At 40.8% G+C, this 20,708-nt stretch overlaps 1 protein-coding gene across 1 annotated transcript in view; it reads right to left on the reverse strand.

Moving 5' to 3' along the window:
* Positions 1 to 12,857, reverse strand: part of luzp1 (leucine zipper protein 1) — a 51,169-nt gene extending 38,312 nt beyond the window's left edge. The window contains exon 1 of the mRNA XM_067614948.1: positions 12,411 to 12,857. The gene's annotated coding sequence lies outside the window, so the exon portion shown is untranslated. The remainder of the gene's footprint in view (positions 1 to 12,410) is intronic.
* Positions 12,858 to 20,708: the final 7,851 nt, after the last annotated feature.

A 20,708-nucleotide genomic window follows, 5' to 3' on the forward strand; every position in this document is an offset into this window, starting at 1 on the left:
TCCAAATGTTGAGTTGGCCGTAAAGTGATGCACAGACACAACAAGAGAAAAGAAGTGAGGGGCAGATGAAGGCCAGAGGGGTGCCGATGACTAGCTCATGGTCTGAGTCGCTGTGTATTTGTCTGGGTCAGAACGGTAGAGTACTTGTGTAATCATTTTGAGTCATCCAAAGTGTTAACAGAAATGTTAGTGAGTCAAACTATTTTAAAATTGAGTCAGTTAATCAATAAGTCAAGCAAAAATGCTGACAATTTGATGGTTACAGGTTTTCAAATGTGAGAATTTGCAGCTTTTCTTAGTCTTAGATTATAGTAAATAAAATATTTTTTGAAGATTTGGACATTTGGGAAACAGTCAGATCAGTTTTCTTATGTTTTATAAACATAAAACATAAGACAATAGATAGGACAACAATTAATAGATTGATTGAGAAAATAATCCACAGATTAATCGATAATTAAAATAATTGTTAGTTGCAGCCCTGTTTGTCAATCTTTCTACTTATAGTCTGTCTCTTTAAAAATAGCTGTCCAATAAAGATGAAAAATGTCAAGAAAACAATCATTACTTGCAGCCTTCTCAGCCAAATTCTTCTTCTACTACTTCTACTACATAAAAGTTGGGCATGAAAGTGCTTCAAGCATTTCTCTTGAAGTAAAAGCTGCACTTTAGCAGTTCTGTCTATTTTTATGGCCTTGCCACGGCTCGCATTGTGCTGCTTCACTTCCCCTGGTTGGGACTAGCATGAGAAGGAGCTCCAAAAGCAATGTTGGCATGAAGGGGAAAACCAGTCAATCCAGCCCTCAGCTGCCCTTTACAAAAGGCAGAAGTACAGAGATCTCCTCCGATATAAAACCAAAGCGGAGAAGAGAAAAAAAAAAGGGGGTAGAGAGGAGGGGGGAAAAGAGGCTGAAAATAGCCTAGCAGTTGGGGTCTGCATGCATCAGCACCACAATGATGAAAGCTCCTAAAACCAGACATGCTAATACACGGATGGATGGAGGAATGTAGTGAAAGATGCCTCCGGGAAATAAGAAAAAAACATTTCACTGGTTTAAATGACAGTGGGTGAAAACAGAAGGACAAACAGGAAATAAGGGTGCTAATGATATGATATACGTCAGTAAAAGTGATGTTGGAAGTTCATTAGATTTACCAACCTCTTGTAGAACTGTCCACAAAGTACACAAGGAGCAAAAAATGTAGAAGTTCAATAGAAAGATGAAAGACAAAACAAGACAGGAGAGGACGAGCGAAACCGAAGAGGTGGAAGTGAGTAACAGCCAGGTTGCCATGGCGTCCGAACATTCCTCTCTCTGAGAACATGTATATTTTCTGATCACAAGAAAAATAATCTGCGGGAGGAATTTTATTTTGAGAGCCGCCCTGTAGATCCAAGGCTTAGAAACAGGTCAGACAGGAGTATGAGAGTGTGTGTTTAACTGTGTGTGTGTCCCTCATACAGTTGAGGTACAAGAGCAAAGACTCCAGACTACATACATCACCAGACTTAACGCTGCCACTTGGTGTCATCTCATGTAGAGTATGTGATGATACAAGCCCGCAAAAAGTCACAGATGAGCCAATAAACAAACATCCACACCACGTATACGGCTACATGTGAATTTCTAAATGCCACTTTTGAATATGTTGACAAAGGCACCACTGATCTTGAGTCCATCTTTTAAAATTCCCCTTCTTTGTTGAAGTGAAAGAAAAATAATGTACGTAACAAGAGCAAAATAAGAAGGATGAGACAAGTAGACTGACCTTCACAAGACCTGCCCTTAGCATGCAAAAGCCCTGTCGTTAACAGTCAGGTGCTTCTCCATCTTGCCTCTTGCAAAGATTCCTCCTTCTTTTTATTCTCTCCCTTACCTCTTCTCCCACAATGAACGGCGCAGATAAATCACAGCTCACAATCATTATAAAAGTCATGTTTTACAGGTAGCCTGCTGCGTCTTGCTCTGTCTCCCTCTGAGCACTCAGCTATTTTTCACTTGGCTTTCCTCTCCTGCTCACCCACTCACTACTTGGAGGCAGAGTCTTGCTGTTTGAGAAATCTAATACACAAACACAGCCGGTATGGAACAAGTTATAGGGTGCGAAATTAGGGCAGAACAACACATTTATCTCCATTCATCCAGTTACTGTTGTATGTATATTTTAAATAGGATTGTGAAGTATGTGGATAAGTGCAAGGAAGGCAAAATGCTACAAAATTAGGAGTTGAGAACTACTACTAAAGAATAAAGAACGTGAACACACTGAAAATGAACACTGAATCATTAATAACTACTCGCCATACTCACTAAGAGTACAAATTGGAGACAAATTCAAAGAAAAAAACAACAAAAAGTGTCTTAGTAAGCTGTTGGGCCACCACACGCCTCCAGGTCAGCTTCAGTGCTCTTTGATGTAGATTCTACAATTGTCCACTCGAAGGATGAACACCAATAGAAGTGGTTCCCGAATCCACTTTTTCCTACCGAGATCAAAACATGAGAGGTGTCAGACACAACAAAGCGCAGGACAGACAGCACGCACGCCGTTTGATGTCATCTCTTTGGGCCTCGCTCAGAAACAGCAGCGGCAGTATCAGAACAGCAAAAAGCATTATTTGATATTCTAACTCTTCGCTCTCTTATGAGTTTGGTTCGGTGTCAGTGTGTGAGGGAGACTCAAGGAAAACATTTAGCATTTAGCTTCGGGTTTCAGAGACTTCAGTGACTCATGACCTCTGGATGAATCGGACCTCTGCTGAGCTCTGGACTGGTACCGCTGCAACGAACTCCTGCCAACCGTTGTCACGTCGTAGCCATCTGACTACAAATAACAGACTAAAACTTCTAGAGAAGAGAGGGAGTAACTATTATGCCACAGAACAGAGGTTGAAAGAGACGTATTGCAGCTCTCGGCACATAAACACTCATCAAATTGTAGTGATGGTACCCAAGACATACAAACCCTGCTGCTGGGTGAAGGACTTTGGTTCAACATTTAGCCTTTTATGGATGTTATTGAGGTTTAGGACTTAATGGAAGGGGGGGGGGGGGGGGGGGGGTTAGACATCTGTGTCAGTATGTAGGTGGCACAAGGAGGTATTTTCATGTGTTTTTACCATCTTTCTTGGTTTTGGCTCCATCAAAGCGAGGAATGTATAGTTCTGTGCCATCTTCCACCACCAGCATCACAAGACTGATAGGAAGTAGAGCGTGATGTTCACCTTTCCTCCCCTCCCTTGATCACTGTCTGTCTGGCTGCTCGGTGAGATCTCTAGGAAGAAGAATGCATCTTGAACCAGACTGGAATGGCTCCTGAAATATGCCAAATATGCCCCTGACCCCCCTCCTTTCCTGAATACGTAGGCCCGCTCCATAGCCCACCCTCCTTCCCCTCGAGTCCCCCAACCCACAGCATTCCTGCGCTGTACACAGCACTGAACGCACGCATACTTGCGATACAGATGACCCGCTCACATAGAAAATGTTAAGGACATTAATAACACAAGTTTCCACCCAGCTGACCCAGACATGCCTTTTAAGGGTAAGCAGTTCAGATTTCTCTTTTCATTAACTTCCAAAAATACTCCTGGACCGAGCAGGAGAAGGGGGAGTGACAGGAAAAAGGGGAGGGGGGGTCCTCCTCTTTAGCGAGGCGAAAAGAGAGGGAGAGAGTGTGTGAGACAAGATAACAATCGTAAGGAGAGAGGGGAAATATTGGCCTGTTGAGGAGGAGATTCAAGAACACCTAAAAAAATAAAAAGTGTGGCTGAGGAATTTACAAGAAATGTCTTAACTTTAGCTCTCCCCTGTTAAAAACTTCTCAGTCCCTCTCTCTCCCCTCCCTCTCTCTGCCTTGCTGTGCCTCCTACATGCTTTTGAAGTCTGTTTCCTCTGCACTTCTTTCCTCTTTTCTTCCAGGATCCACAAGGTAGCCATTTTTGAGGAGCCTGTACAGTGTAGGAACAAAACAGGCGCACGGGGGACCTTCTGTAAAACAACTTGTTGGAGGGGCTGAAATGTCCAACAGAAACTTTAATCCCACACAGGAACCGGTTGGAAAAAAATAAAAAAGCCAAAAGCCAAGAGGAAACTCGTGTGTTTCAGGTCAACCTGAGAGCATGTAAAACACAAACACGGTAGCGGAGTGACCCACATTATTAGTCAATGTGGTCCAAACTCCAGCCATGTGGGGGCAGCTGGCTTGGCCGGGCCACTGATTAAACATTAGAGGACTTATCACCTGCAGCTATCAGGATATATCTTACAGCCACAAACCCGTTCTTGGCAGGAGCGCTTGGTTAATACACTGGCACTCTGCACGGAGGGTGAAGGGTTTCAGAGAAGGCAAAGGGAATCACAAGAGTATGAACCTCAAAATACAAAGAACACTACTGAGATAACAGGAAATGGATAGTGTGACAAGTTGCGATGAGATTGCATCCAATAACAGATAATGTTTTTGTTTGCGAAAGCACAAAGAGACAGACACCAGACTTCAGAAGATGACTCACGTGAGAAACCCTGTGCCCTGTAAAATCTGAAGACTAAACAAGCTGATTCACAGCACAGTATACCTTGATGAGCCTCCACCATTGACTGAAGATCTAAAAACTATGGCGCCCACTGGAAGCAGCGGAAGAGCCGGAAAAAATGTCAAACATATGTTAATCATCAACCAACACGACCGCAAATAATGAATTACATTCTGGTGTAGCATCTACGGACTTGACGCTAACTACGTCTCTGTCTGTTCCCTTTTGATAAGGAAATGGTGGACGGTCGGGAAGCCAAAATGAAGACCAGATGATGACTTCCCCCCCCTCCCTCCTCTTCAGTTACATGCCATAGTTTAAGAAGCTTCACATGGTCAACAGCAGGGCAGCTGCCTGTGTTCGTAGACTGCAGGGGAGCAATGGGTGTTCATAAATTAAAATTCCTGAAATACGGCGCTAGGAGGCAGTTTGGAAGTCTGGTCCGTGTCAGCATTACAACCTGTGCATAATTTCTGAGAAACAGTGATAAAAGAAGTATTGAAGACATCTGTTAAGAGCCTGAACACGTCTAGTGTCTGTGCCAGTTGTGTAGCTTGTCATGAAAGATGCCCAGAATTTATTTGTTGTCCAGAATCTGCTGATGCTCGACGTTTTGTGTACTAACAGACACATGTTTTTAATGTCTGTCTGTATACAAGGGTTTAGGAAGACTAAAGTAAATTTAGCTACTGAAAGGTCATACATTTGCTGTCATGCTAACCTCTCGGCGTATCCAGTGGCTCTCAGCTACATATAGAGCAAAAGGATTTACAAACATAATAGGGAAAAGCACGATTATAGCTCTCTATTGAGCTGTAAGGATTTCTTCATAATTACAAAGGAAAGGCAATGTCTGACTGCCAAAACTGGCTAGCCAGCTTGTCACATATAAAAGAATACGAGGAAATGGAAATGTGTCATTCGGAGTGCCCAGCGGCACTGAGGGATCAGTAAAATGTACAAAGTTGATCATTTTACAAGAGCCACTTTTGCCAAAACAATTCCAATTTCATAACCATCCACTCATGCAACATATTTGATAACCATCCAGAAAGTCAGACCTGTGCAAGTCAGTAAATACCAGAGATGTGAGTTTGGCTGACTGGTTAAATGGGAGTCAGAGTTACACAAGCTTTCAGCAATGCTGCTGAATATTATGACATGCATTACAAAATCTAGTATACTACATACAGTCATAAAGTCGTGTGGTAAATGAAAAACTAAGACGTGGATGCCTAAGATTTGTTCAACTTTTTCAAAATTTATGAAGACTTTTGGAACAGATTGATTGCCAGAACTGTGACAAGTAATCAGAATATTTTGATTGGATTATATGCAGCAAATCAAAATCATGAAAAGGAAAAAAAATTACTAAAACAAAAACAAAAACAAACTGGACTAACTGCAAAAACTAAAATAATTAAAATTACAAAAGAGTTTATTTCATGTAGGGTTGGACAGACAATACTGTGAGACAATAAAAATGTATCTATTATAAGAGATTCTGCTATATTGTAGCCATCCTTTTAAAATTTCTGGGTGTATTATGTCACTGTGGGCAATGCAGAAAAGTAATGAGCAGAACAGATTTATGGTTATATCATATGATTTTTTTTTTTTTTTAATTTGAAGTAACTTTATTTGTTGTTAGGTATTTAAATCATTGGATTGGTCCAAAAGTGGTTCTTTTATCCAGAAACTGTGCTATATCTCAATATATACCGAGCAATATAAAAATCACACAGAGGGCGACTTTATCCATATCACATGTTCCTGATTTCATGTCACGTGTCTGATATTTTCTATTGACGTGTTCATCTCGTCAAACAACAAGGCAAAAATACGGCAGTTCACTTGAATTAAAAAGGCATATGGCACATTAATATACAAATATATATTTAAACAAGCTTAATTAGAACTGAAAACAGGTTAACTGCCCAATCTTTTAAGATTCAAATGCCGTGTTATCATGGATGTTTCCTGCAGTATACCAGATGTCGTACAGTCACGGAGACCTGTGGCCTCCATCACAGCTGATCTCCGTGATCAAGCTGTTTGGTTTGGTTCACAGTCACCTGCAGCACAGCCGTGTTGAGGCCTCGCTGAGTGAGTGACCGCTCCATTGCCGGACAGATAGAGTCCATCAGAGCAGCCGGTAATGAGGAGGCTGTTTGGCACGCTTTGGGGGACTAACGAGAGGGATTCATTCACACTCAAACACACACATGCAGAAGAGGTTGTATGAACAGAATCCATTCTTGCTTTGACATGGAATTCTTAGAGAGTGAGAGCACATATCTGTTGAAATGAGTTGCTCTGTGTGTGTGTGTGTGTGTGTGTGAGAGAGAGAGAGGGAGTGTGAGTGTTAATGAGAGGCCGAGCGAGGCGTGCGAACACTTGGAGCTGAAAGGTACTTCTGGCTACTACTCGCTGAGTGATTGACACTCTCAGCCTCTAGTATCTGATGACAGATCTACATGGCTGGGAACAGCACCAAGCAAAAGTGCCTTGGCACGCAGACATACATGCACAGACACACACACACACACACACACACTAACACACACACACACAAAACGGACCCACAAATACACACAAAGTTCAAGTAGTTTGAACTCCAGCTGAAATCACAGAGCCCTGCCCTGTCAGTGGCCCACCACACTGATAAAGAAAGCTGGCAGGGAGGGCAGGCAGGAAGAGGAGAGAAACGGGGGGAGGTGAGGGGAAGAGAGGGGAAAAGGGATATGAATGTCCAGTAGAGGACAAAATATAGGGTGTGAAGGGAAAAAGAAAAGAGTTAAGGAGCAGAAGAGGTTTAGAAAAGAACCAACAAAGAGGTTTTACTCGTTAGCTACATACTGTATGAATGAATCCAAATCCCCACAGTTTTTCATCTTAATTGATATAAAATAGAAAAGCAGCAGGTCTTCAAATTTGACAAGCTGGAAAACAGAGTATTGAGCATTTTTGCTTGATAAGTGACTCAAATGGTTAATTAATTACTGCTTAATTGTTGCTGATGATTCATTTTCTGTTGATGGACTCATTGTTTCAGCTACACCAACGCAGAGATTAGCAACACAAAGGAGCCTAAATATACAGACACATACACATGTGTACACAGCACAGAGGAGGTAGAATACACTCAAGTGCCTTATTTTCATGATTGATTAGTCTGCCTATTACCTTCTTGATTGACTGAATAATCATTACATTGTTTAAATGTCAAAAAAATAGTAAAAAAGTGCCCATCATAATTCCCCAGAGCCCAAGGTTTATGTCTTTTAACATTTTGGGACCATGTTAGTGTTTTCACTTTAACATGTTATCGCTTGAATAAATCAATTATCAAATTATCTGTCGACGGACTAACCGATTACTCGCTGCAGCTCTATACAATACGTACACGCACAGTGTCACACAGGCGTCTTTATGGCAATACAACTTTGCTCAGACTGCAGGCAGTCTGAGCTTCTCCATTATTTGAAAGTGATCAGATTGGATTCAGGTGTCCAGACATCACCAACCTATCTTCATTGGTTGCTGTGGTAACGATGTAGGTGTTAGTAATTATGTATGCTGGTCACATGGCTTTCCGATGCGAAAGCATGACAAATTCCAGCTTTACCTGTACAGAAGCCACCGATCTGTCCACCAACTGTTGTTCTGTGTTGTCCTTTATACCGCTCTGCTAGTATCAGCATGGATCCTGCTCAGCTGCTATGATGCACTTCCGTCACTCTGGATTTTACGTTGTGTGTCACATTGTGAATGACGCAAAAGACACTTTGAAATCTGATTTGAGCAGCCAGAGCATCCGGAATCAGACGCATCTGGAGAAATTCGATTGGAATTGCATTTCAAACCACCTCCAAATGTGGCTTGGATCCGATTTGCAAAAAAAATAAAAAATTGCATTTCATGTGGTTTTTTTTTGCTGTCCAGACATTCTAAAATCAATCTGGATACAATCTGGATATGCCAAAAAACAGATTTGGGCTGGCAGTCTGAACAAGGCCAGAGTTATTTTCCTGCAAGTCTGCTAATAGACAGACAGCAACTCCAGCTGGCCTGCGTATTGTCAACAGCAGCCTCTGTCCCGGATACTGAGCCTATTATTGCATTATCACAAAACACACACACGCACACACACACATTCACAAAAGGGTATACACTCACAGGCTGTGTGTGGGCTTTAATACAAGACTCTACGAGACCATGATTCATCTGTGCTATTTCAAGGAGGCCCCCTTTTTGTAACGCCTGCAACATCACTCTGTGTCCTGTGTGCATCCTCCACTGCTCTATTCCTGGGTGAGAGGGTTACCGAGGTTTAAAGTGAGAGTCTTCCACTAATAATAACCACCAACACCAACACCATCCGGTTCTAATTCAATCTGAGAGATCTATTACAGTTTATTAGGACGTATAGGTTACGCTGCACAGATACTCGCTGACTTTCTTTTCCAATTTATTCCTTTGGGAACAAACACCCTACACTAATATAGACTATTGATTTCATGGGTTAGTTACCAGTATTAGGCTAATACTCAATATAAATGTTTTAATATTGGCTAATTCTGTCGTGAAGGATTTACAATAGAATAAAGGCAAATGATTGAAATTGCGACAGACAATTTAAGGATATTTTCCATCCATTTTAGCGACAGAAATATAAAATTTTCCAGTTTCTTTTCATGCACTTGCAACTCGTGACGTCAACTGTAATTCCACACTGATGTGCTCGCACTATACTAACAGCAGGGGCTCTGTGCATAAACCTTGATGTGCAGAGTGGCAGTAATACTACCACCGACAGGCTTGGGTTGGACATTCCCAGCGGTTTGATTCTCCCAGGCAGAAAACCTCAATATTTTAATTTAATCCCCAGAGCAGTCATTTAGCCACTCCGCAATCCCCAGGTCCAGTGCTTAGTCTGATAATTACCCTTATTGGACACCCATAATGATTAGTTTTTGGTTTCACCCAAAGCAGTACAGGCAGTTTCATAGGGCGGTCGCGGCGTTCTGCGGAGTGGAAAACCAATCATGCGTGGTATAGCTCATGTCGTAAAAGAGAGAGGGGTATGATTATTACTTTGCATGGCAGGCGACAACTCCTGGACAGGACATGGTGCAAACTCTGTCTTTGTGTAACTTTCACTTTTTGGCATCCAGGATACTTTAAAGATCGCAAAACAGGTGGTGGTGGCGGCGGCCCTCCTTCTGTGTCAATATTAACAACGATCATCGGACCCAGCTATCATGTTCAATTAAAAGAACAAAGGTCAAAGAGGATGAGAGGGCATTTGACGGGAATTATACCCACTGAGAGCCAACGCAACCAAACCGAACTAGGAACATACCTTCCCGACACTGTAAATGCGCGGATCAAGCGGTAATCAGGGAAAATCTAGACATCTCACTCTTCGCTTTGCTGCTACTCTCATTTGATTTTCCTTTTTGCGTTTCTCCCAACATTTCCAAACTGACAGCATATTACCGAACTGCAGACATTCCCTCCACATGCAGTGTAATAATCCACCCCCAAAATACCGTAGGAAACCCTTTCACACATGGATCTGAACATCCACCACCATGACAGGCTGACGTGCAAGTGCCTGTGCAGAATCCAAGAGGAAAGTGGGCTCACAGTAGCGCAAGCTGGTAGCTCAGCTGGTATAATCTACAGCTGGCTGGGAGGGTGAGCCTTACTGGAAAGTCATCAGTGATTTTTTTTTTGTCTCCTTCATGTCTGAAACAGGTCAAGACAGGTCCCCTCCATCTCCTTCCCTCCCTGTGCTGCTCTTTACGAGCCCCACCTGGCAGATTAGTATTCCACCACTACAACTACCTCTTCTGCTGTTGACACATGCACACACACACACACACACACACACACACACTCCTCTATAGGTGTTGTGGTTAAAGGCAGCACATAAGTTACTGTTCAGGCTCCGCCACCTTGGTTTCATACAGGTAATGTGTGGCCCATGCAGCACAACACATTCCACCACATGTGAAGAAAAGCAAACTCGCATATACACAAACAAGCACAGCGAGCAAGTCTTGCCACACTCTTTGTTGACTTAACAAATAATCCAAAAGGGCTGCTTTACTAATTGTGAAAAAAGCCCATCACATTTTCCAATACCTGAAGGTGACATTTTTAAATTGCTTGTTTTGTCTGCCAAACAGTCTGAAACCCCAAAATATTCATATAAAAATCAGATGAAAGCAGCAAATCCTCACATTTGAGAGGCTTGTAGCACAGAATGTTTAGCATTTTTGCTTGATACTTACTTCTATGATCAAAACTGTTTTCCACTGAACAAATTGTGAGATCCGAGGCCAATTCAGTCCTTTAACAACAGAGTTGTCCACCATCTAAAGATCAACCACTGCACACAGGAACATTTGCACAACTCATTTGTCATTACTGCAACCATTAGATGATTAATCGATTAGTTGACAACTAATTTGATGAATCGATTAATCATTTTTTAAGTAAATATTTTCTGGATTCTTTAGTCTTCTATGATAGTAAACAGAATATCTTTGGGTTGTGGACTGTTGGGCTGTTCAAAACAAGACGTCATCTCGCGCTTTGGGTAACAGTGATCGACAATTGTCACCATTTTCTGATATTTTATGGACCAAACAGCTAATCAATTTATCGAGAAATTCAGCGACAGATTAACCGATAAGGAAAATCATCATTAGTTGCTGCCTTACTCCAGTTTCTGTCAAAATAGCTTAATTAACAGTAGACACATTCCACAGACCTGACAACAAAGTGTAAAATCAATACATTATTCATCCTGTACTCTGTGAGCATCCTCAACTGGTCTGTTACTGGGTGAATATAATATCTTTATAGTGACTTGTGATGCTATGGTGCCCAAATTGTGATTAAAAAATAAATAAATAAATAAAAATATCCAGCACATACCTAAGCATACCCAGTTACTAATATAATATGCCACATCTCCCACAAAACATACAGCGTCTCCTTTCTGTAAACTTAGTGTGGGGAAATACATTGAAATATATTTGTGTGTATGGCTAAACACAGTTTTCCTGCTTTTATGTCCCTGTATGTTGAAGGAAATGGGGCCAAAGCAGTGGTTGTGGTAGTCCAGTACAAAGTCTAGATATCCTTGCTTACATAATGTCAACAAGAGAAAGTGAAACATTATGACTTCATTCATAAAAAAAAAAATACCCTGAAATTCCTGACGACTTAAGAAATAGAGGAAACGGTTTGAGTAACCAAGTGTGGTACAGTGCATAAAAAGATGGCCTAATGTCCTTTCCAGTGGCCAATTTAAACATGAGCTACATGAATATCATGAGTATGTCAAAGCAGCCTACACTTGAACCATTTTTTGTATGTTTTCAAACCCATTCTGAAGTTAGCTGAAACATATTTATGCTGTACTGTATGAAAAAAAGCCTCGTCTTGTGCGTAGACACTAGCAAGTCGCAAACAATGTAACAATTATACCGCCAAATACGTGAAACATTGTAAAAAAAAACTGCTATGTGTTCATAAAATAGGATGGAAATGTTGTACGCACCGCTACATTTTAACCACCTGAGGTTTTCGCCGCAATCCTGGATGCTTCATTTTGGCTAAAAAGCGAGCAGAGGAGGAGGAGGAGAAGGACAGGGAGGAGGAGGAGGAGGAGGAGAAGGACAGGGAGGAGGAGGAGGAGGAGGAGGAGGGTTGAAAAACTTGCCGCAGTTCAGACTTCTGCAGTCCCGACTGACTGGGTCCAACTCAGGAAGCCGCTGTCTGAGCCCCAAACCCTGTTCCCGTGTTCACCACCCAACACAAAACACACTTAGACATACAAAGACTCCAACTTTACCTTCGCTGGTCCGCCGCCGGCTCACAAACAGCAACAGTAAATCCACAACTTCACACGGCGTGAGTTCATGCGGACGGTAGTGCGCGCTGCTGCCGACAACACGGCGAGGACAAGTTCATCCACATATTCTCAGACAAGACCAGAGGCTTGGAGGCGGCAGGGGGGGACTGCTTCTTTGGTTTCCCCCTTTCCCCGAATCGCTTTCGTTGGTCCTTTCCTCTCGGATATTCCCCTCCCTGGTCCGTTTGAGATCAAACCATCACATTCCACCGCGTCCCTAACAATGAAAAAAGGTGGGTTTTCCTTTTCTGCTGCCGGAGGACCCACCCCTCGGGATGACTCTGCCCGGTCTGACCGCAAAGAGAACGCCCTTCCCGGCTGCGAGGTCCCGCCTCTCTCCCCCCACATAACATACGCAAGTCAGGCCGGTGAGGAGGAATGAATCCAAGCTGAAGTTGTGTGAGTGGCGAGAGTAATATACTCTCTCTCTCTCTCTCTCTCTCTCTCTCTCTCTCTCTCTCTCTCTCTCTCTCACACACACACACACACGCACGCACACGCATACAAACACACACGATTTTGAACTGAACAACCTAGGGTCAGCAAAAAACTCATACTGAGTACCCGAAATACTCCATAAGCCTCCAATGAAGTATTATAGCACTATTTCAATGCCATTGAAGATCAAACTCTGTATAAGCCTAGCATTGTGTATCACAGTTCCCTCCTTTTAATAAGGGCCATTAGTGATACCAAAGTTCCACGAACTCACCATAAACTCAATGAGTACAGCAGTACTACCTGTAGCAATGTTACAGGCATGTTTACATAATCAAAAGGAATAAAAATTCTTGTAAGATTGCTCTACATTTAGTATCCAATAGATAAACATATGATAAACCCGTCAGAGTTTTTGTTTGCGATGTAGCGCCCTTAAAAAGATTTACTGGTTACAAAGGTGCAAATATAACAGATAAAGTTTTACAACTTGGTCTCAGGTTATGAAATGCAAGTAGCAAAACTGTCATTTACAGAGGAGTATAAAAAATAATCTCATAAAAATATGTTTTACTCTAAATAAATATAGTTTTCAAAAAGTATTTATTTTTAAAATGATGATAATGTTGTTTTGTATACTTCTATTTAAATTATATGGTGTTTTATCAATCTCATGACTGATAAATGGACTGGAACTGTATAAAGAAGGAACACCGCCTTGATGAAGGCAAGATAGCTGAAAACATTTGGTTATGTGAATAAAGAATTTTGTATTATAAAAGAGTTGTGCAACATGCTTTGATTTTGCAATGACTTGCAATGAAGCCCACACAGGTTTACACTTCATGGTGTGTGTGTGTGTGTATGTGTGCACTCTCAAATGTAGAAACTGTGGTGTAGAATTTGAGGGTTCAGCATGTTTTTCATTGAAGAAGCAGCCTGAAATGTATGCAACAGAGACCCTGGACCTCATCTGACAACAGTACACTCTAAGGAACCCTCTCAGTTAACTGGATTTGTTAAATGTGGCTTGATATGGACTAAAAACTGTTCATGGTTCAAGGTGTAAACCTCTGTTGCATGTTGTACTTTCTCTAGTGACATAATAATGCCCTTAAACTCTTCCTGCTCTTCCTTTAGACCATTGGAATCCTCTTAAAGTCCTTTGGTGGTCCTCTGGCCCCGTTTTGAACATTTCGTTTTAGACTTTGTAGAGAAAAACTGACATTTTTTGTGGCATTTACAGTAGGCAAAATAGTGACATACAGTCACTTCTTCCCATCTAATTCTTCGTCACAGTCTATTGCTTGGGAAGTGGATAATGTTGTGGAGTTGCAGGGTTGTTCAGCAGCTTGAACCAGGCCATGGCAAATCATTTTCCTCCCCTGAGTCCAAAACCCAGAGCAGCTCTGAAAGCTCCTCAAGACAGACATGTGGATCAATCTGTGCTGTCATTCAGTGAAACCTCTCTATCATCAATTTAACAGGGCATGACACACTCTGTGGTGTCGACTGGTGGAACTGAGCATGCAAACTTTAAGTGCACTACAAGAAATGGAATAATAATCATAACAAAGGCGTATTGTTAACTTTTGTTAATTATTACAGCATGATTATGGCAGGGCAGTAATTTCTTCATCATGTCTTTATTGTCTTGAAGCTACATAACTGTGGTAGCAATTTCAGCAAGATGATAAAATACCTTTGTTGTAGTTTTATGACTGTGATAGGCAGCCAGCCAACCAGGTGAAATCCTGCCCACACACACACAGTTTGTTTTTGTATCTCTTTAGACTAATTCTTGCAAAACACTGCTTCATGTGCCTGAAGTCACTAGCAGCATACTGCTTGGTTGCTTTTGAAAGGTAACATCAGCAACATATTGTTGGTCTCTGTGAGAGGGAGAGGCTGAAAAATACAGTAATTGGATGTCACTTTCATCCGTGACCTTGACCGTGTCTTGTGTGACTTAAACGGCTGTGTAATTAAAACAACCCCTTCGTGTAGATTCCCACAGTCAAGCCTTTGTTTCCCCCTCATTAAACATCCCTCCCTCTCTAAATGCCATACTGCTCTAATCATATCATTTGACATAATGGGCTAGGCGAGGTAAAAAATAACGTTACAGTTTTGCTCTCTCCAGGTGGGGAAAAATCCAAAGACACCCAAAGAGAAATATAATCCATTCAGAAGCTGCTGCAAGCCAGACGCATAACCAGGCATGCCCAGACACCTGAACGCCACAGCAGGAAATCCAAGCAGAGGTGTCTGTGAATATGCATGCGTTTGTCTACATATTTCTGTGTATGTCTGTCAGTATATTTCCTACATGAATGTGTCCTGAAAGATGAAGGCATAGTGTGAGATTGAAATAATGTGGGCTTATCCCTCAGTTTCCACAGCTATTAGTCTGTTCCAGACATTAAAACAACTCTTGATCTGTGAAGAAGCGAAGCACAAAAAATCCATTAGAGGAGATGAAACAGTGAGATGACATATAAGTGAAGACAGACATGGAAAATGCCTCTTTTTTTTTTTTATGAGGATGAGTATCGGTCATGTTTCATCCGTCTTGAGAGGGTTGGCTCATGCACAGACAGGTTTCTGTCATTTTGGGAATTTGCTTTAATATATCAAATGATATAAATGCAAATGCATAATACAGACTGCAATCTAATGCACCAGGACATGGGGTTTCAGGGAATGTAATCTCCAACAGTGCATACAAGCTGATTCAGGAAGAGCTGTGTTCAAGCCAACATCCTTCCTAATCGCAAACATCCTTCACCAGCCAGCAGCAACATTAACTTGTTTGTCCCAATAAGAATTTGTGGATGAATAGTACAAATCATAATCACCTAACATAGTTTCTTTTAAAAAGAAAGCCCCCATGGTTTTGCTGTTTGTTTATTTCACATCTGAGGTATTTTATCTTATCCAGAGTTGATTTGCAACAACTGCAACAACAGACTAATCTCTAATAATCCTGCATAGATCACCAAAACTAAAAGCGGTCAATAGTGCAGAGTGCAAGGATCGGGTCAATAGTCACCTGACAAGATTCTTTTGACTAAAAAATGATCATGTAAGAAAAGAAATTGGAGCAAAGTAGGAGGATTTTATGCCACGATATGGCTCATACTGGCGCATTAGTCTTTTATGTCCTTTTTGCAGCAGGGATAAGGATTAATGTGCTTAATTCGCTGTCCTCACAGAGTGGGTTATGGCCGGTATTTAAGCAGATGTAACCCTGATGGATCAAAATGTGGGGCAGCTTGTCATGAAGGGAAACATGCACTTATCTAAAGCGATCAAACATTCGAAGCGCTGTGTAACATCTGTGTGGAGTGCTATACACATGCTGTGTTTGAAGGGCGGATCTTTAAAGACAACCTCACTTGTACTACACTGTCATGTGAATCCAGATTGCCTAAAAATGACCACCGTTTTCTCCAGTTAAATCAGTTATGGGTGACTTCCAGCAGCAGCATACTGAGCTCTGATGTTTGAGGTCTTAATTTGGAAATACACAGAAAGTCCCATGAGACAGAGAGACCGATCCAAATCCTTTGATAGGTATTAAAAAAATCCTGTCTTAATGTCAGGTCCTATATTATCTTGAAGTACAGATGCCTCAGCCTGTCTAGCTCACCCACCCATGGCCCTCTCTTTCTCACTGCAGGGGGACATTCCTCAAAACTCAGCCTCTGGCATGCAGTAAATCTGCCTGAAAGAAACCTACATTCTCCGGTCTGCCAAGAACCCTCTGCCAGGCAATATGTGCAGCTAAACACCACCTATTTATCAATTCTCAGGTCTCATACTTGTCTGTCTGTTCCTCTTAAGTGGATGTATAGCTAGGGCCTACCCGACTGTAAATTATACTACTTGGCAAAGACAAAGTGCCCTGGATCAAGGTGAGGTGAAGGAGCAACTGTGAAAAGGTGTTAACAGGACAAGAAGTGCTCCACACATGCAGCTCCCTCCCTTCCTGCCTCGCTGAGGAATGCATGACTTCTGACTACACAGCTCTTTCAGGGCGATTGCAAGCTATCCCATAAAAAAAAAAAAAAAAAAGCTATTGAGGTCCTGGCAGCATTCCCTCTCTGTGTCTCTGCACACCTGGACTAAAAGCACAACCACTCCTTTAGAGGAAGGATTCCTTAGAAAAGACATGTGCAGCAGTGCAGATCATCAGGGATCACCTGCATGAATCTGTATATGATTATTTTCTATTTTTTGAGGGCCCTTACAAGCCATATAGAGGAATCTATAGTGTTTGAGAAAAGGAATCAAATAGCATGCAGGCAGTATCCAGAGGCAGGTGTAAAGGCTATAGAGGAATTTGTGAAGCATATCACTGCTGGAACATGAACAATACACTGTAAAACAATTTGGTTGAACTTAAAAACATACCTGGGACACATATCATATAACAATAACCGTGATTCGATTACACAAAATGCCACAAAAGACCCACCCCAAAACAAAGGTTGAAGGATAGATTCACAATTTTTTCAAGTCTGTCTTAAAACAATGTCCAGGTTCTCATATGAACATTGAAAAAGGTTTTTGCCTGCTGTAATCATTCCTCTTGCTAATGCTGGCCATTAAAATATGCTTTTCAAATGTGCTTACGGTGTAAGGAGTGTGGGATAAAACCCACAGTCCTTATTTTGTGCAAAAATATATTCCAAAGTGTATCTAGGATAGTATGAGACTTCAGCAGTCTGAGTTAGTGTTTCCCTGTTGAGCTGTGGTAGAAGGATTGTAGCAAAATAGAGGATTTGGCGCTAAAAAGACTTTATCTTGGGCAGTATGAACAAGAGGAATGGTTACAGCAAGAAAAAACTGTTTCAATGTTCATTTGGACAGCTGAATAATGTTCAAAGATTAACTTGAAAAATTGTGAACCTGTCCTTTAAACTGCTGCCTTAAAATGTGAGTTAAATGAACTTAATTTGAATAATTTGTTCCAAACTGGGACATGAGTTGTGAAGAGGATACTAACGTCATGGATTGCAGAAGAAACACCAGGGATTTAGCAAAGGATACACAAGTTTCCATCATGTAGGTTTTACTTAAACTGCAAATAAGAAGGGTCTCTGGAAGGTTTTAACCCTCAAACAATGCATGATGGGAGGTATACTAATATACTAATAGTTTTTCTTTGGAAACTTAATTTGATGAGTTTAGTTAAGACTCAGCTGTACATTCATTCAACTCATCAAGTCAGAAGAATTCATGTTTGGAAATTGGTTTGAAGATGAACATTAGAAGTTGGATTAACTTGTAATTTATAAAATGTATGTATTTACATTATGTTAATGATAAAAGATTTGCTGTTTCTGCTAAATTGTTGTATGATGTTTTACTAAAAACAAGATCCAACACCCTGCTTTGAAGCAAATCACATCCCTGCTTTCCATTTCATGACACGAGCAACAAGATGCAAACGTGATTTTTATTTTTTATTTATTTATTTATTTTTTTTACAGTGTAAGCCTGTATACCCGGCAATGGCACTGCACATCTGGCAATCATGCAGGGCACAACCACCGAAAAGCTCTGTTCTCTTGTTCTGCTGCCAAGCCATAATAACAGCAATAAGGTTGGGGAGGCTCGTTAACCTTAATCTAGGAATTACACTGTGGCACCAGGAAGAAGAGGACGTGTTGTGTTGTGTGCTTGTACATAGGAGCTGGAGTTAAACATTTACCACGACGCGGTGGGGGTGAGCTGGTGTTACTTTGAACAGCTTTACATACATACAGAGAGTGAGAGTGGTGTTTTTAACAAAGTTCTCACAGTGCTGTACAGTTAAAATCCCTCAAATCTTGAGAGACATTTGCTCTTTTATTAGCCTCTTCTTCCCTCTTGTGGTTCAAAAGCATTACTACACACTTTCTCCAGCTGCTGACGAGCCCATAATAAGACCCCATCTAATCTCCTGACACTATTACATGCACCAAGGATTTGCCTGGATAATTCTGATGGAAATTGGGTTTTATGTGGTCTGTATTAAGAACGATGAAGGCATGCTAATGATGTTCTACGGGAATTAAACATCAATCAAATCTGCATTTGCATCATCATTCGGACTAATCAGCCCCAATCATGACTCACTCTGAGGAAGTAGAAACTTGTTTAATCAGACGTCTAATATACAGCCTGTATATTAATTAGAGGTGTTATTTATATGTTTAATAATTATGAACTTAACCCTTACATACTGTTCATATTCTGACCCTTCACAGTATGGACCTGGTTCAGGCTTCATAATTAGTCTCTACACCAAATTTTGAATAAAAAAATGATTAACATTCATAAATACGGTATCAGTTGTTAAGAAATAAATGATCCTTCATTAATCTTTCAGAAAGCAGGAAGAGTGCTTATTTAGGTTTGTTTATGGAGAGACACATTCACAGTTTCACTATACTGTGGTCTCATGTTACCTGAAACAGGAGAACATAACAGAAACATCATAATTGCAATGAATTTGATCGAATTTGAAGAATGCAACAACATTTTTGAATCGGTGGGTTTCATTATAACCATGAAATTTACCAATCAACACTGCTAGCATTGATATATGATAAAATCCACATGCACTCTTTTTCTATCAAACTGCACAATCAGTATAGTCGTGTAGGTCCTGGAGTTATCTGCAGAATATTTCCGCTGCCATCCTCCCTGCAGACATGTTACTGAAGATAACATACCCACCTGAACTTTGTTGTTTTCCTGGGAATCGATGGATTTATTTTACCTTATTAAGACATGTTTGTAGGTGCAGATGCTGCAACAATGTCAAGGCACCTTGTGATGCCTATGTATGTTTCATGATATAAACACTGTATTTAAAAAAAAAAGAGGATTGTTTGGTCTGGAGTACTGTGATCGCCATCTTGTGGAGTTTGTTTTTCCCTGCTGCTTGCTGACAAGCAGGTGATTTACAAGAAATGCCTGTTTTCTCTTTGACGCTTGCCTGAAGAATCTTGTAGGACCTTGTAGATTGAAATGTTGCCTTGAAAAGAGAAAAAGAGAATTGAACTATTTATTTGGAGCCTAACAATGTGTAAACCTTTCTCCTTTGTGCTCTGCAGTAAAATATCCTTTGTCTTGAACCTGTAAATTTTTGCCTGGATGTGCGCACACTTGGTCCCTCTTCTAATGTTTCATGATTCCCCCATGACACCTCAAAAGTCTACAGGAGCACAGATATGCCAATCTATAGTTTCTCTGGTTTGTTTCTTTGAATAAATACAGGTCAAATTTGACCCAGAACACCCTCTATGTACAAAGATTTATACCAGCAGCACAAATATATATATATTTGGGAAATATTTCTATTTTTGTATATTGACAAATGGCAAAGTTGGTGTTATGTTGTGGTAAATTTATCATCTTCTACAAGGGACCTAATGTCTTTAATACTCAGAGGCGAGTTTAAATGGATCAATCTTAACTCTTAACTCATTATAATACCTCAAAGTTTTGTGACATTAAAATTAAGTTTGACTATTATAATAATTTTCAAGACAAATTCTTGAAGAAACTGATCTTCCTTTCTGAAATGTAGCCCAGCTGATTTTTGAGATGGTTGTTTGACTTGTTGCGTTTTTAGAGTGTGTTTTTTTCTTTATTTAATTGGGTACATCACATTGAGATAAGAGCTCATTTTCGAGGGAAAGCTGCATGTAAAAGAATACAAGATAAGAACAAGAATATAAAAATATGGTGAAAAACAGGGCATGAAATAAAAAAATAAGAGTGACGTACATAAGTGTATAATTT

The sequence above is a fragment of the Thunnus thynnus genome, chromosome 16 (genome assembly GCF_963924715.1).
Source record: "Thunnus thynnus chromosome 16, fThuThy2.1, whole genome shotgun sequence".
NCBI lineage: Eukaryota > Metazoa > Chordata > Actinopteri > Scombriformes > Scombridae > Thunnus > Thunnus thynnus.